Source organism: Micrasema longulum, unplaced genomic scaffold (assembly GCF_059751315.1).
Source record: "Micrasema longulum isolate JH-2025_06_02 unplaced genomic scaffold, ASM5975131v1 h1tg000688l, whole genome shotgun sequence".
NCBI lineage: Eukaryota > Metazoa > Arthropoda > Insecta > Trichoptera > Brachycentridae > Micrasema > Micrasema longulum.
Window position 1 is genome coordinate 237,290 of NW_028277884.1, and position 14,252 is coordinate 251,541.

General features: G+C 33.1%; 1 protein-coding gene across 3 annotated transcripts in view; it reads left to right on the top strand.

Moving 5' to 3' along the window:
* The window catches only part of Mhcl (Myosin heavy chain-like), a 353,455-nt gene that overhangs the window by 221,160 nt on the left and 118,043 nt on the right, over positions 1-14,252 (top strand). The window contains exon 1 of one of the 3 annotated variants that reach the window (XM_088229617.1): positions 2,020-2,136. The exons of 1 other annotated variant lie outside the window; for it this stretch is intronic. The gene's annotated coding sequence lies outside the window, so the exon portion shown is untranslated. Of the gene's footprint in view, positions 1-2,019; positions 2,141-14,252 lie in introns of those variants that run through there. One more of the 3 variants, XM_088229618.1, reaches the window with a different exon arrangement.

Below are 14,252 nucleotides of genomic sequence, written 5' to 3' on the forward strand. Positions count from 1 at the left end.
TCTTCCAGAATCATAGCATAAACTACAAATAATATTTTAATATTCACAATTTTAATAATAATAAAATAAAAAAACATAATGATACCTTTGTATTTTTCTTAAAAACGTTAAAAAGGCATCGACTGGCCTATTTAAAAAACCATAAAGCTCATTAATTCTGTTTGAGAATACAAAAAATCTATATTGCTGTCAGCTTTTTAATTATATTTTAACAATACAAATATTAAGATGCCATAATAAATCTTCTCATAATTTCCTTGTCTTGAAAGAGGAAATGACTAACATCATTCTTAACGATATTTAAAAAAATAATATTTTTCTTAAGGCACTAAACTTCAAACAAAATTGAATTTATCGAAAAACTAATTATTTGCATAAATTATGTGAGTATAAATTATTTGCAATAAATATAATGTTATTTTAGAAATGTTTATTGTTTTTAATACCAACTCGGAATGTCCAGGGATAGATTTGTTTATACATTTTTCATGTTAAAATTATATATTTTTATTTTGCCGCTCCTACCGGAGGTTGGCGACCATCATTCTGAATTCATCACGATCCTGGGCCGGTCTAATCAGCGCAACCGCATACGCTCATCAAACAGAAGGCGACTATACTACTCTTAAAGGAATAGTTTTGCGTTTTGACCCATTAGTTTCTTTGCAGACGTCGCTCAGTACGCAACTCCTGATATGAATTTAACTATGCCGTGTTGTGTCGTTTTAAAGTGTAGAAATACTGCTGGGTTCTTAAGAAACAGGAAGGAATTACATTTCACGCGAAAGTAGCAAATGCATGTGTAAGTTACAAATGTGTGACTTAAAAATTGAATTATTTTTCCATTTGTCAGATTTTTAAAGAAAACAAATTGGATATTTTGTTAGTGTTGCCAGGGTAGTCAAAATTTTTACGCTACTTTGCTCATCTAATGAGAGAACTAATGAAAATCGGAGCTCTCGGATTAAACAACGCCGTGGTGGACATTTGACCGACACTATCTTTAATTCATCAAATTTTATTTGACATGACATAAAAATATCCGTTTTTTGTTAAATAAAATATTTTTTAAGTTCAAAGTTCATTAATTAAATTATCGTTTACTCATCTCATCTTCAAAAATCATGTCTCAACTTTTTGTAGGCATGATAGTACATAGGTATAGGTAAATATCTAATTTAAATCAATATAGCATAGAATCACTTTTACAAAGTGCGTTTAGGTATTATATTACGAAAATTATGCTGTCATACATTGATTTCCCACACATTCGTCTAAGAGATCGCATTTCAACCGTGTTCACTCGGCTTTCATCCTTCCTCTGTCAGTTCCATGTTTCACTTCCATACATAAGTGTTGGGACTAAAACTCCGTTGTGCACTGCCAGTTTAGCTTCGATTGACATATTTTTATTAGAAATTACTGTGCTTAGTGCTCCGTTCATTTTGTTGCCCGCATTCACTCTTCTTTCAACATCTTTTTCTACTCTTCCATCTCTTGAAAACATGCTTCCCAGATACACAAATTCTTCTACTTGCTCGAGACATTCGTTGTTTACATTTATTATGCAGTCAGTAACCTCACTATCCCTTTCAAATACCATCACTTTTGACTTACTTTCGTTCATCGCCAATTCGCTCTCCAGGCATACACCTTATAAGGATTTTTTCTAAAGCTTACTTTGAGGAATGTACCTCTGAAGTTTCGCGGTCTGGCTCTGAAAAACCGTGTATAATCTTCTCAAAAATAATATTTTGATCAATAACTACCGCAGGTTACTGCTTTTTGTAGGGTTTCAGATCTTTGTACATCATTGTATCTATGGTGCGGGTCCTAAATGGGCAATGTACCTATGTGCGTCCCATCACCGTGACCTTAGCGATTTATTAATTTTCCAAAGTTGCAACTCTTCGCGACGAGTCGAGTGACCGCTGACATTGCACTCGGCCGGGACATCTCGTGTAGAATAATGACGGCGCTTCCATGTCAGCCATCACCGATCGGCAATCTCTGGGCCGTCAGTATCAGGCCGCGAGTCCGCGCGTGCGCACGCTCCGCCCGCATACAGATTCCCGCCGGCGGGAAACCGCCGTGAAAACTTTCCAATTTCGAACTAACGTCACCTGTCTCTAATGCGTTTGTAGTTTTCTTTTGTTTATATCATTTTGAAAACACTTCATCGGCATTTTTGCATTATTCGCACAGTGGTGAAAGAAAATTCATCGAAAAACAAAAATAAAAATTTAAAATATGTGGCAATCCAATCAGTGTCGGAAATTATTAAAAGTGGATAAATTATCAATATGAATTAAGTACATCAGGGTTCGGTTCCTGTCATTAAAAAAATATATGTAAGATAAGGCACTGGAACTAGAAAACCACCCTGATCATAAAGGTCTCGAAAATAAGATGTTTAGTTTTATGCTTAAGATGCCTGTATACAGGACGTAATGGAAAACAATAGTAATTTAATATGCGATGAAGTTGATATATTTTTTTATTAGAAGATTATTAAAAGAGTTCTTATTATTTATTCAAACATTAAAATTTTCAGATCTTTTCCCAAAAGTCGTAAATAACTTTTGCTGGAAAAATGGAAATCAAGTTGTGGTAGAGTGGGATTTGAACCTCAGACCTTTGGTCCGTGAGTCCACAATACTACCAAGGGACCACAACCCGGTTCAAATTTAATACAAATATTTATTTGAAGGCTTTTGCTCTGAATTAAAACTATTTTTATCTTAGGTTTGTTAATATTTTTTGTGTTTTCTCCTTTATCTTAATTTGTCGTAATTTTTAAATCTCTTTTAGGCGTATATATTTTTAAATAATGTTATGTAAATGTAAGTTTATCGATTCTTGAGTAGGTTGACGAACTGAATATTTATTTTGACTCTGGACTGACACAATGTTCCTCATATTCTTATCTCTATGAAGTCTATATTTACTTACCCAATTCTCTACAAATTACGCATTTTCAAAAGTTTATTTATAGCATAAAATAGTTCACCGAAAGCAACTAAAAATTGTATATTCGTATAAATATATCTTATTAAATGACTATTGTTTAACAGGTAAGTCGTTTATCGTGCTTTTAATATTTATATATGTACATTACAACATACTCATGTTTACCAAATTACAACAGAGATGGAGAACATTTAAGATGAGAAAATACGAAAGTTTAGGCATTTCTTATTCTTAGAGGTGAGGGTCAGTGCTATGCAAGCTCTTGATGTCACCACGATCTTTGAAGATCAATTGTGACGGGTGCCCGTGAATAACCTTAGGTCTATAAAAGAGTACACAGTAGTGTGAAAGGCGAGAGTTCTCATTTTGTTAAATCTTCCCCTCCAAGCCCAGATCCGTATCTCGAGGACGAGGCTCCTTGTATGATGTAAAGCATCATACTCACATAGAATGTGTATAGGTGTTTCCTCATCTGCACCGCAGAACCTACATCTAGAAGTTTGGGAAAGGTTCATTCTAGCAAGGTGTTTGTTCAATCTTCAGTGCCCTGTAAGGGCTCTAGTGATAACCCTCACTTGATGTCGGCTAGTCTAGGCATGAACAGGGCTTACGACCCGTCATTTGCTAATTAAGGTGGCACTTTACACACTGTTTAACGTTCACAATTTTGCCTATGCTTGAACATCCATAATTACTCCCTAGGAGGGGGAAATCCAGTATTTTACCTACAAACATTTGGACAAACTTAAAATATTGTAATACAAATGTTTGTTTTCAAACATTGTTTATCAATATCCAAATATCGATGATCGGGTTGTGGTCCTGTGGCTAGTGTCTCGGACTCACGGACCAAAGGTCTGTGGTTCGAATCCCACTCTACCCCAACTTGATTCCATTTTCTAATAGTGAGTTATTTACAACTCGTTGAAAATGGCCCTCAAAATTAAATATTTGGGTAAATCACAAGAACGCAAATATTATTTTTTACAATTAAAAAAAAATATCCAAATAAATAAGCTGACGATATTAGTTATTCATTCATTCATTATTCCTTTTCCGCATCGATTGGTGCATAGGGTACTGCATTGGTAAACCAATCACAGCGTATCTTGATAATTTTTGGTACATTAAGGTAAGATGATCAGTCTTATGCTTCAGGTGCCAGTCCAGGGACTATGAAATATGCTAGTGTAAAAACACATTTTTAAATAAATACAGTGTTAGTTCCTACGATACTGTTTTTTAAGAAGATGTATAAAAGTTCGAAAATTGTTTTAAGGCGTTGTCTAGTATGTCGAATAATTCAACCATATGAATCGATGGTATGGATGTTCAAACATAGGTAAAATGGTGAATGTTGCACAGTGTGCGAAGTGGCCACCAAAACCAGTTAATCACAGGAAATGCCCAGACTTCCATATTTCCTTCTCTTAAATGTTCTTCATCTCTGTTGTAATTTGTTAATCTCCTCAGGGAATGAAATTCAGTCTTCTGTCTGCAAACATTTGAACGAACTCGAAATAGTGTAGTACAAATGTTTGTTTTCAAATGTTTTCATTGTTTATCAATATCATTAAAATAAATAAGCCAACGATGTTAGTTCATACGATACTGCTATCATGTTTATGTCGTTGTTTTAACTGTAGTTCTAAATGCATTTCATCTGAAAGATACTATCAAAATACCCGTGGTCCGGGTATGAGAACTGTATTTTTCTAAATATCTGTATTTTTACTAGTTTTATTTTACAAAAATTCAAATTGTTGAACGCATAGGTGGTTTCGAAAATTTAATAAACTAATTGACGACCTCATTCTAAAAACATAGGGTGTTTAAAATTTTCCGAAATGATACTATTGGACAATGTTTTGTGTGTGTCCAAAAGTTTGCAGACAGGCTGGATTTCCTCCCTAGGGCGTAGTTCAGATCTAAATTTGTCGCAACAAAAAGGGAAAACATTTTTGAGAAGGGGATATGGAAGTATAGACATTTACAGGGCTTATGACCAGTCATTGGTTGGTTTAAGTGGCCCTTTTTTTCTTCTTTTTTTTCCGCTCTGTTGCAACACATTTAGATCTAATACCTTCCTAGGGAGGAAATCTAGCCTGTCTGCAAACATTTGGACATACTCAAAACATTGATTAATTATCTAACTGGTAAAAGAAGAAATGAATTTAGAAAATTGTTTTCATGCGTTGTCCAGTAGGTGAATTAGTTCACGTGATAAGGTTTCAGCTTTTTTACTTCACATAAGTCAATACTTCCATATTTCCTTCTCAAAAATGTTTGCAACAAATTTAAATAGCATTGGATTGTATAATTCTCTGTCTGTGAGCCCATACAATCGTTATTTACAAATATTAAAAACCATTTGGTACTCAAATTCACTGTTAAAAATGCGGCGTTTTTTTGAAAACCACAATTTCCACATCAATTTGTTTGAATGAACAGAAAATATAATTTAATGAGCATTTCTACTACCACGTAGCGCCACTATCACTCATTATTTGACAGTTCAAAATGTGTTCTGGATAGTCTGTTATACGTTTTTAGCAATGTTTACTGAATATTTTGACAAATCTAAGTATGGAGAGTTCACTACAATACAAATTTCTGAAATACCGCCATTTCTTCACAATTTTTTACTAAAAACCATAAAGGTTTAAGTATTGTCTAAAAACAGCAAATGTCACACTGACATTTTATTTGATATTTTAATATATATATATATATAGTAGTGCGGATGCATGTTCTTGCGAACCAATATGCTAACGACATAGATGTCTTTAACGTGAGTCTTGTAAATTTTAAAAATCAATGCATATGCTCCATATCAAATAGAACTTAATATTCTGTTTAATTTTTTTTTATAACATTATGTACCTAGCTGCTTTAAACCTTTAAACTGCATTTCTTTGATATGTTTGTATTTTATTTGTTTATCTATTTTTCTTCATTTTTAATATATAGCTTCTATAGCTTTTTTTTTAAAACCAACTATACTTCTAAAAACAGTTCTATATTTTATTTCTTTATACTGTATTTTTTTTAATTTATGTTTATAAACTCATCTTCTTTTTTTTTTACACCAACATTACTTCTAAACACTGTTCTATCTTTTATTGCTTTATATTGTATTTTTAAAATTTTATGTTGTTTATATACTCATTGTTTTATATAACTTCCATGTTTGTAAAAGCCTTATGGGCGTGAAAAATTGATAAAATTAATTAATAAAATAAATAAAATAAAAATAAAATAAAATATTTATAATATTTTAAAGTTCTATACAGTGCACTAAAAGTATATCTGTTATTTTATTTCATCAAAAGACATAAAAACCATTGAAAACCCGTGATATTCAGTTTGAACATCCACCTGAAAAATTGATGGTTTTGATTGTTTAAAAAACAATGTCTTTAATATTTAATGTTTATATCTCGTTTTGACATAGTCATTATCTTGTGGTGTAGGCGGGAATTTCGTATCCCTGGTATAAAAAAATGATGCCGAGTTGGGATGGGGAGGCTCAAACAAATCCACGCTACACTTTTCTGCTTTGCTGAAAAACCACTAAATTCTCAAAATTTACTAACGTATTGTTTCTACTGTAAAATGTATCAAACATATTACTCGTTTGTGTATAATATTATGTAGAACCTTCGCCTATGCTCACATACTATACTTTGGTGCAGGTACTCGGTGTAATTTATACATTTTCTCATTTCTTCTAAGAAGTCCGCTTTTCACTCTAATTGCGATATAGTTCCAGCTAAGATTTCTATATAGCTTAGCTTTGTGTTCGAGTGCGTCACGAATAAATAGCTATGTTTTTTTTCAAATTATTACAAATTAATATTATTTTTCATATCAATAGCGCCATATTTATAGGAGCAAACAAAGAGGATGGAACGCCATAACACGTCTTAGCGTTTTCCACTTAAAATATTTTGCCAAACACGCTTGATTTGCTGGACTTTAAACGTGTTTAAAACTGCGGTTTTCTTGGCAATTTTCGTCTTACAATTCCATTCACGCTCACCATATAATACAGTTTTTTGGTTTTTACAATAAATTATAAATTTTTTCACTATCATATAAACAAAAAGATACCACAAAGGCATGTGGGTATACATTTTCTAAAAATCTTAAAGACTACTGAAAGTATACGATGGAATTAAAATTTTAAAAACTGCTTTTATAATAAGTGTGCTGGCTTATTTGTGTTTCTTTCACGCCGCGACGGAGCGACAGATAGACGTGATTTTTGCGTAGGGGTAGCCGGAGAGCTGGCGAAAGTCTACTTTACATCCAGAAAAACATCTCACTCCCTCGGGAAAAATGGATTAACATTAAAACAGAATAATGATGCTACGTCGCCATAGACTAACGGACAGTCGTATTTTTTGCATAGCGATTGTTGGAGGATCGGCAGTCGATATAGGCTACTTTTAATTTCGATCAAATATATCATTCCTCGGAGAAAATGTTGGAAGTTGGTTAGTTTTTATTTATTTAAATGTACAAAACAACACTACTAACTGCCAATTGCGATGTAGGTACATATATTATATTATCAGATAATTAAAAAAAACTTTTTTTAAAAATCACAATAAATTATTAAGGTTAAAAAAAATAGTAAACAAAGACGATTTCACTAATACACATTATGATACCTAGTTAGAAAGTAAGAGTCTAAAACTGGTAATCCCAGCATGGAAAAGATCCACCTCTCTCGGTAGACTGTTCAACAGACCAATCATCATCCAGTTGCCCGGTACATATAATTTTATGCGCTCCCAAATGTTAGGATTTTAAATTAACCCGTTCAGAAGTTTAAAAGCCACCATAAGGCAATGCTCCTTCTGGCCCGCAAACTTGTGACATCGAGCATACCTAAAAGGAACAATGATAGGTACTGCAATGGGTAGTATCCACACTGTCCCATGTACAGGTAACGAAGAAACTTCTTCTGTATTCTCTCCACCGTTAGTGAGTGAGTGGCCTCTTCGGGCCCCCCCACCACCGCACCACTCTCCAGAATGCTACGCATTAAAGTTGTATACAAAACTTTGATGGTATTCTCTGCGAGTGTTAAGAATTATGTATTACAAATCACAACATCTTGGAAGCTTAACGACTCACATTGACAATGTGACTATGAAACGTTAATTGGGTCTCAAAGGTTACTCCAAGGTCTATTGGAGTTGCATGGAGGTGTACGGAAGTTACATGGTATTTATTTATTTATTCATATTTTTACTCTTACAAACTATAAACAATAATAAAAATAATGTGACTTCACTGGGGTTACCCGTGCCGAGGACACTTAACAATATACTTTTTTAAAAATGTTTTTACATATGAGAATAAACAAAGAAGACCAACTTAATAAACAGAGATAATTAACAAAATATTCAGACTGTTTTAAAAACTTTATGTACATTTATATTATTTATATTACAAAACGCACAATGAAAATAACAAAAACCTAACATAAGCTATACACCTGTGGAGCAGTTGATTCAATATTGGTTTGGGCGAATGAGACAATCCATTTTACTTCTACCTAGCTCCACTATTAAACATTTTCTCGTTACTAATTGTTTTAATAGACAGTGGAAGTAGGTTATAGATTTTAATTGAATAATACTCAAAATCCCATTTTTCGATAGTGGTATTAGTTTGTATTTGTTTAAGTTGTTTTTGTGTTGAGGATCTAGTGATTATATTATTTGTATGTGATGTATTGTAGGGGTTATGTCTTTCATTTGAGCAAGAGTAGTTTTTAAATCTGTAAGTGAGTAGTGTTTTAGCGTATAATTGTTTTGGTTTCTTAAGTTGAGATTTGTGGAATATTTCTTCAGTAGATGTCTGTATCGGGACTCTGAGTATTATTTTAACTATGGATTTTTGTGCAACAAATACACTATTTAAGACTGTGTCACTCGCACCACCCCAACTGATTATACCGTACTCCAAAATTGATTTGACACAATACAAAAATGCAATGCATGCTCTGTGATTTTCTTAAAGTAGTAGAAAGAAGAAACCTCTTTATTATAATTTGGTTTCATCGAACTGTCTCGCTAGTTTTAATGTTGTGAAGATGTCTTTTTGCTTACGGTCGCACACTGCGGTAATACAGTCTGCAGTTTCCACGCTGTGCATACTTTTTTATTACTTGTCACAGTGAGGGTAGAAAGCTGCCTTGCCGACAGATTTCACCTGTCACAGTTATTCTCACGCGCTGTGTAATGCGCATAACATAAATATATCCACTGTCACAGCGGACATTGTGTGCAAGGTGGTGACGCTCTACGTATTTATTTACACGCCCTACGGGCTTTTACATTTATTAGTAATACATTAAAGTGCGGCAGTGTTACATATAGGACATAAATATATATATTGCAGCGGAGAGAACAGAAGTGCATTTTTTTCCCATTAAAAGAATCATAAAATTTGAAGAAGTTACAAAAATAATAATTAAGAATACTTATAAAGTTAATAAAAGGTACACAATTTCGATATCAGAGCAGCGCTTATTTAATAATTTAAAATACATATAACAATTTTTTACCCACTAAGTCTTAAGACTTTTCAGTGGGACACATTTTTTTATTATGACAGGTTTATTTTACATTATTTTATTTATAATGTACAAATTCATTTATTAAAATGCACTATAAAGTTTTTAGAAGACATTTCTTTAGTTCTTTTTTATATTTGAAGATCTTTTATGTTAATGATGGTTTGTGGGAGATCATCGAACAAACTTGGAATAACGCAATTTAATGTTCGCGCTCCGACGTAATTCGTAATTCGGGGAAGATGAGAGGGAGCCCTTAGTTTTTAATCTAGTGTTGTGAGTGTGGGAAACGCTTTTTTTGTATTCCGGATCAACAAAGTGATCCTACAATTAATTTGTAGTCACAAAGTTGTTTTACCGGCAGGACATTACAAAATTTAAAATATTATTTAAATCAACATAGTTTTAATTTGCACATTTGAAGCACTAACTTTGTGGTTATTCATTATAATAAAATAAATAAAACAATTTTTATAACCACTAATTTTTTAATAGTTTTTTTATTTTATTATTTATTATTATTTTACTTTTTTTGGTTAGTAAATAAGGGGTTAAAAGCAAAGTTATTATATTTATTCTGTTTTATTCGTAGAGCTTTGTTTTCGTTGAATTATTTTGACGAATTGGCACGGAGCGCCTAGGGGCCGTGGTAATGAAAATTTCTTATACCGGAAATACGAGTACATAAAACATTTCTTCGTACTGGGAGCAAGTAATCATTGTTTTGTCTTTCGTACGAATGTATTTTACAGTACATTGTTTTTGGGTAACGTGTGTGATTGTTAGTCGATTGTATGTAGTAGGACGATGTTCTCATGTTCGTTAGCGGTATAATTTGTCGGTAATTAATGCTCAAACCATGTATCAACATGATATTTTAGAAATGCCATCACGCGGTTTTTATTAGTGATAGCATTTTTTTATCATCGCTGCAACGAATTTGTGGAATTGAGAAATTTGTGTATTTAAAAGTATGCTTAAAAATGATGGAAATACTGAGAAATATATTAAAAGGAAGGTGAGTGCCGGGAATAGGGTTAACGGTGCACTAAAATCTACATTTGCGTGTTATTATAATTATTTAAGTAAAATTAAATATTCCGACTCGTAGATTGAGAAACAATGAAGTACTGTTCATCAATCAGCATAGAACAAACTATGGCCTTAACTATGGCTTTTTTTTAAATCAAAAACTTTGTTCCAATAAAGGAAAAAATTTTAATGTATGAAGCCTATGTAAAAACTAAAATATGTTAGATGCAACTACTATGGGGAACAGGAAATCAAAATGACATAAACAGACTACAAAGACAGCAAAATAAAATATTAAAGTTAGTATGTGACCCTATCTAACAGCAACTAAAGAACTTTTTGAACAAAATAAACAATTAAATGTAACTGAACTCTTTAAACTAGAATCTTTAAAATTTATTCATAAATTAGCCACTGGTGTAATTGTAGACGAAGAATTAAAAATTGAAAATTGAAAAAAACTGTAGTAAACATGAACACAATACGAGAATATCAGAAAAATATCATATACAATCTTTTAAAACGAGAAAAGGACAATCGAGCCTTATAAACCATGGACTGAAATTATACAATAAACTACCAGACAAAAGTAAACAAAAGACTCAGACAACCTTTACAAAAGATGTTAAAAATATTATTATTAACAGTAGAGTGAATTTTAAAAGTGAAAATATTTTGTTAAATGTATGTAACCCGTAAGGGTTTATCAATAAAATTAAAATTAAAAAAAAAAATTAAAAAAAGTCCTTAATTCTCCAATAACCGTACCGACTTTGCCGTATTGTTAACTCAAGACAAGATCTGGACTCTTTTGGTTTAAGTTTACAACGATTTAAACGAGCACTAAATAAATAGTCCAGATCTTGTCTCGATATCCCTTATGTTTGTCAATGCTTCTTTTCTTTTTTTTTTAAATGTTTTAAACTATTCTTTTATTGTAATATTTAAACCTTATAAATTGTATACATGGACAATGTCCGTTAATAAATAAATAAATAAATAAAAATATTTATTTGTTTTTGTCGAAATGCGATGCCTCAGGCGAATATGTGGTAAAACGATGTATGAAAGGTGCACAAATGTCGAGATCCGTGAACTGTGTAAGGCTGAGACATGCATTGTCGACAGAATCAAGAAAGGGATGCTGCTTTGGTTTGGACATGTAGAGTGAATGGACAGCGAAAGAATGGCTAAAAGGATCTACGATGCGAGTGTTGATGGATGCAGAAAACGAGGAAGACCGAGAAAGACATGGCACGACCAAGTCCATAAAATACTTGAAGACGGACATGTCAAGAGTAGGAATAATTGGCGTGCGTGTATGAGAAGATGTATGAATGTAGAGGAAGCGAAGTCTGTATGCAAAAATATAGTGAAATACTAGGCAACGCCTGAAAATACATTCACCTAGATAGGTGAAAAAATTCAATTAGATGAATCTCACCCGCATAAATAAAGGTTTCAGCTCTTTAACTTCACAAACAACAACAACAGATGAAAGAGTTGAAGGAATATAGATGTTCAAATATAGGCAGAATGGTGAATGTTACACAGTGTGTAAAGTGCCCACTTTAACCAGCCATTGACAGGTCATAAGCCCTGTAGATGCCTAGACTTCTATATTATCTTCTCTTAAATGTTCTTCATCTCTGTTGTAATATGTTAATATAAATAGCTCCCCAGGGAGTTGAATCCAGTCCTTGTCTACGAAAATTTGGACAAATTCAAAATATTGTTGTACCCTATCGAGGACAAAGTTCCTATATAGCCATTCTATGTATATAAGTAGGTAAACAACGAATGTCTTGAAGAAGTAGAAGAATTTGTGTATCTGGGATGCATGTTTTCAAGAGATGGAAGAGTAGAAAAAGATGTTGAAAGAAGAGTGAATGCGTGCAACAAAATGAACGGAGCACTAAGCACAGTAATTGTTAATAAAAATATGTCAATCGAAGCTAAACTGGCAGTCCACAACTTTTAGTTTTAGTCCTCACACTTATGTATGGAAGTGAAACATGGTACTGGCAGAGGAAGGATGAAAGCCGAGTGAACGCGGTTGAAATGCGATCTCTTAAACGAATGTGTGGGAAAACAATGTATGAAAAGGTTACGAATGATAAAATCAGGCGAGAGTGCAAATCTGAGTCAAGTATGATTGATAAGAGTAAGAAAGGGTCTCTGAGATGGTTTGGTCACGTAGAACGAATGGACGACGAAAGAATGCTAAAACAAGTATATATGGCGAAAATGAACGGTAACGTGAGACGAGAACGATCAAGGAAGACGTGGCATGATCAGATAAACCAAAATCTTAAGTCTGGTCATGTCAAAAGCAGACAGAACCGAAGGGCATGTATGAATGTGGAAGAAGCTAAGAATGTATGCCAGGATAGACGTGTGTGGCAGTGCATTCTCTCTGCCTACCCCTACGGGGAAATGGCGTGATGATATTAGTAGTAGTAGTAGTAATGCATATTTCTCAAAGGGGAGTCCCCCTGTGAAAGCTATAAACACGTCCGTGCTTTGAATGTACCGTTTAATTTGGTATGACTGTGTATCTGTTGGTTTCAATAAATGGCGGAGTTGCCGTGGAAACGACCGTCCAGAATTCTGCTTTTATTTCACACACAGAACCGTATTCTTCGTAAAACATTATAAAATAATGCATAATTGATTTAGTTAACCGCACAAGTTTATTGTTATTAGTCTGCCTGTTGCCATCCGCTACGATAGCGGTAAACACTTGAAATAATCTACTTAAACCGTCGCGTAACCTGGTTATGGCTTGCGCCGCCGACCGGTCGGATGCGGGTTCGACTCCCGCCCACTGCAAACCAACTTAAATCAGCCAGATGATGACGGCTGATACATAGAACAGAGATGGAGAAAGAAGAAATTAGTTGTCTAAATAATTTGTAATTTTTCATATTTTGGAAGAGCGTATTAAGGCTGTAGAAGGTAAAACGAACGCAAAATTAGAAAATCATACGATTTTGCTATTTTAAAACGAATGTTTTTTTTAATCAATAAAAAAAAAATTTAAAAAAACATAAATTAGATAAAAACAATATTTTTTAAAGGTATTATTTCCGTTAAAAAATATACTTAAAAGTTTTATGTAACTAAAATATAAATCAACAATATTTTGAGTTTGTCCAAATGTTTGTAGACAAGGACTGGATTCAACTCCTTGGGGAGCTGTTTATATTAACATATTACAACAGAGACGAAGATAATTTAAGAGAAGGTAATATAGAAGTCTAGAAGTCAATTAGATGAATCTCAGCTCTTTAACTTCACAAACAACAACAGATGAAAGAGTTGAAGGAATATAGATGTTCAAATATAGGCAGAATGGTGAATGTTACACAGTGTGGAAAGTGGCCACTTAAACCAGCCATTGACAGGTCATAAGCCCTGTAGATGCCTAGACTTCTATATTACCTTCTCTGAAATTATCTTCGTCTCTGTTGTAATATGTTAAAATATAAATACTTTTAGACCGGCAGATTACGCCATTTCAAATTTAGACTAAACTTAGGTATCTGGAATCTCTATAAAGACTAAGTATGTTACTAAAATTTGTTTTAATAATTTAAAGATAATAGGTTGAACATGAAAATGGCCGAAGTCAAATCCTAATTTTTTGATTTTCAAA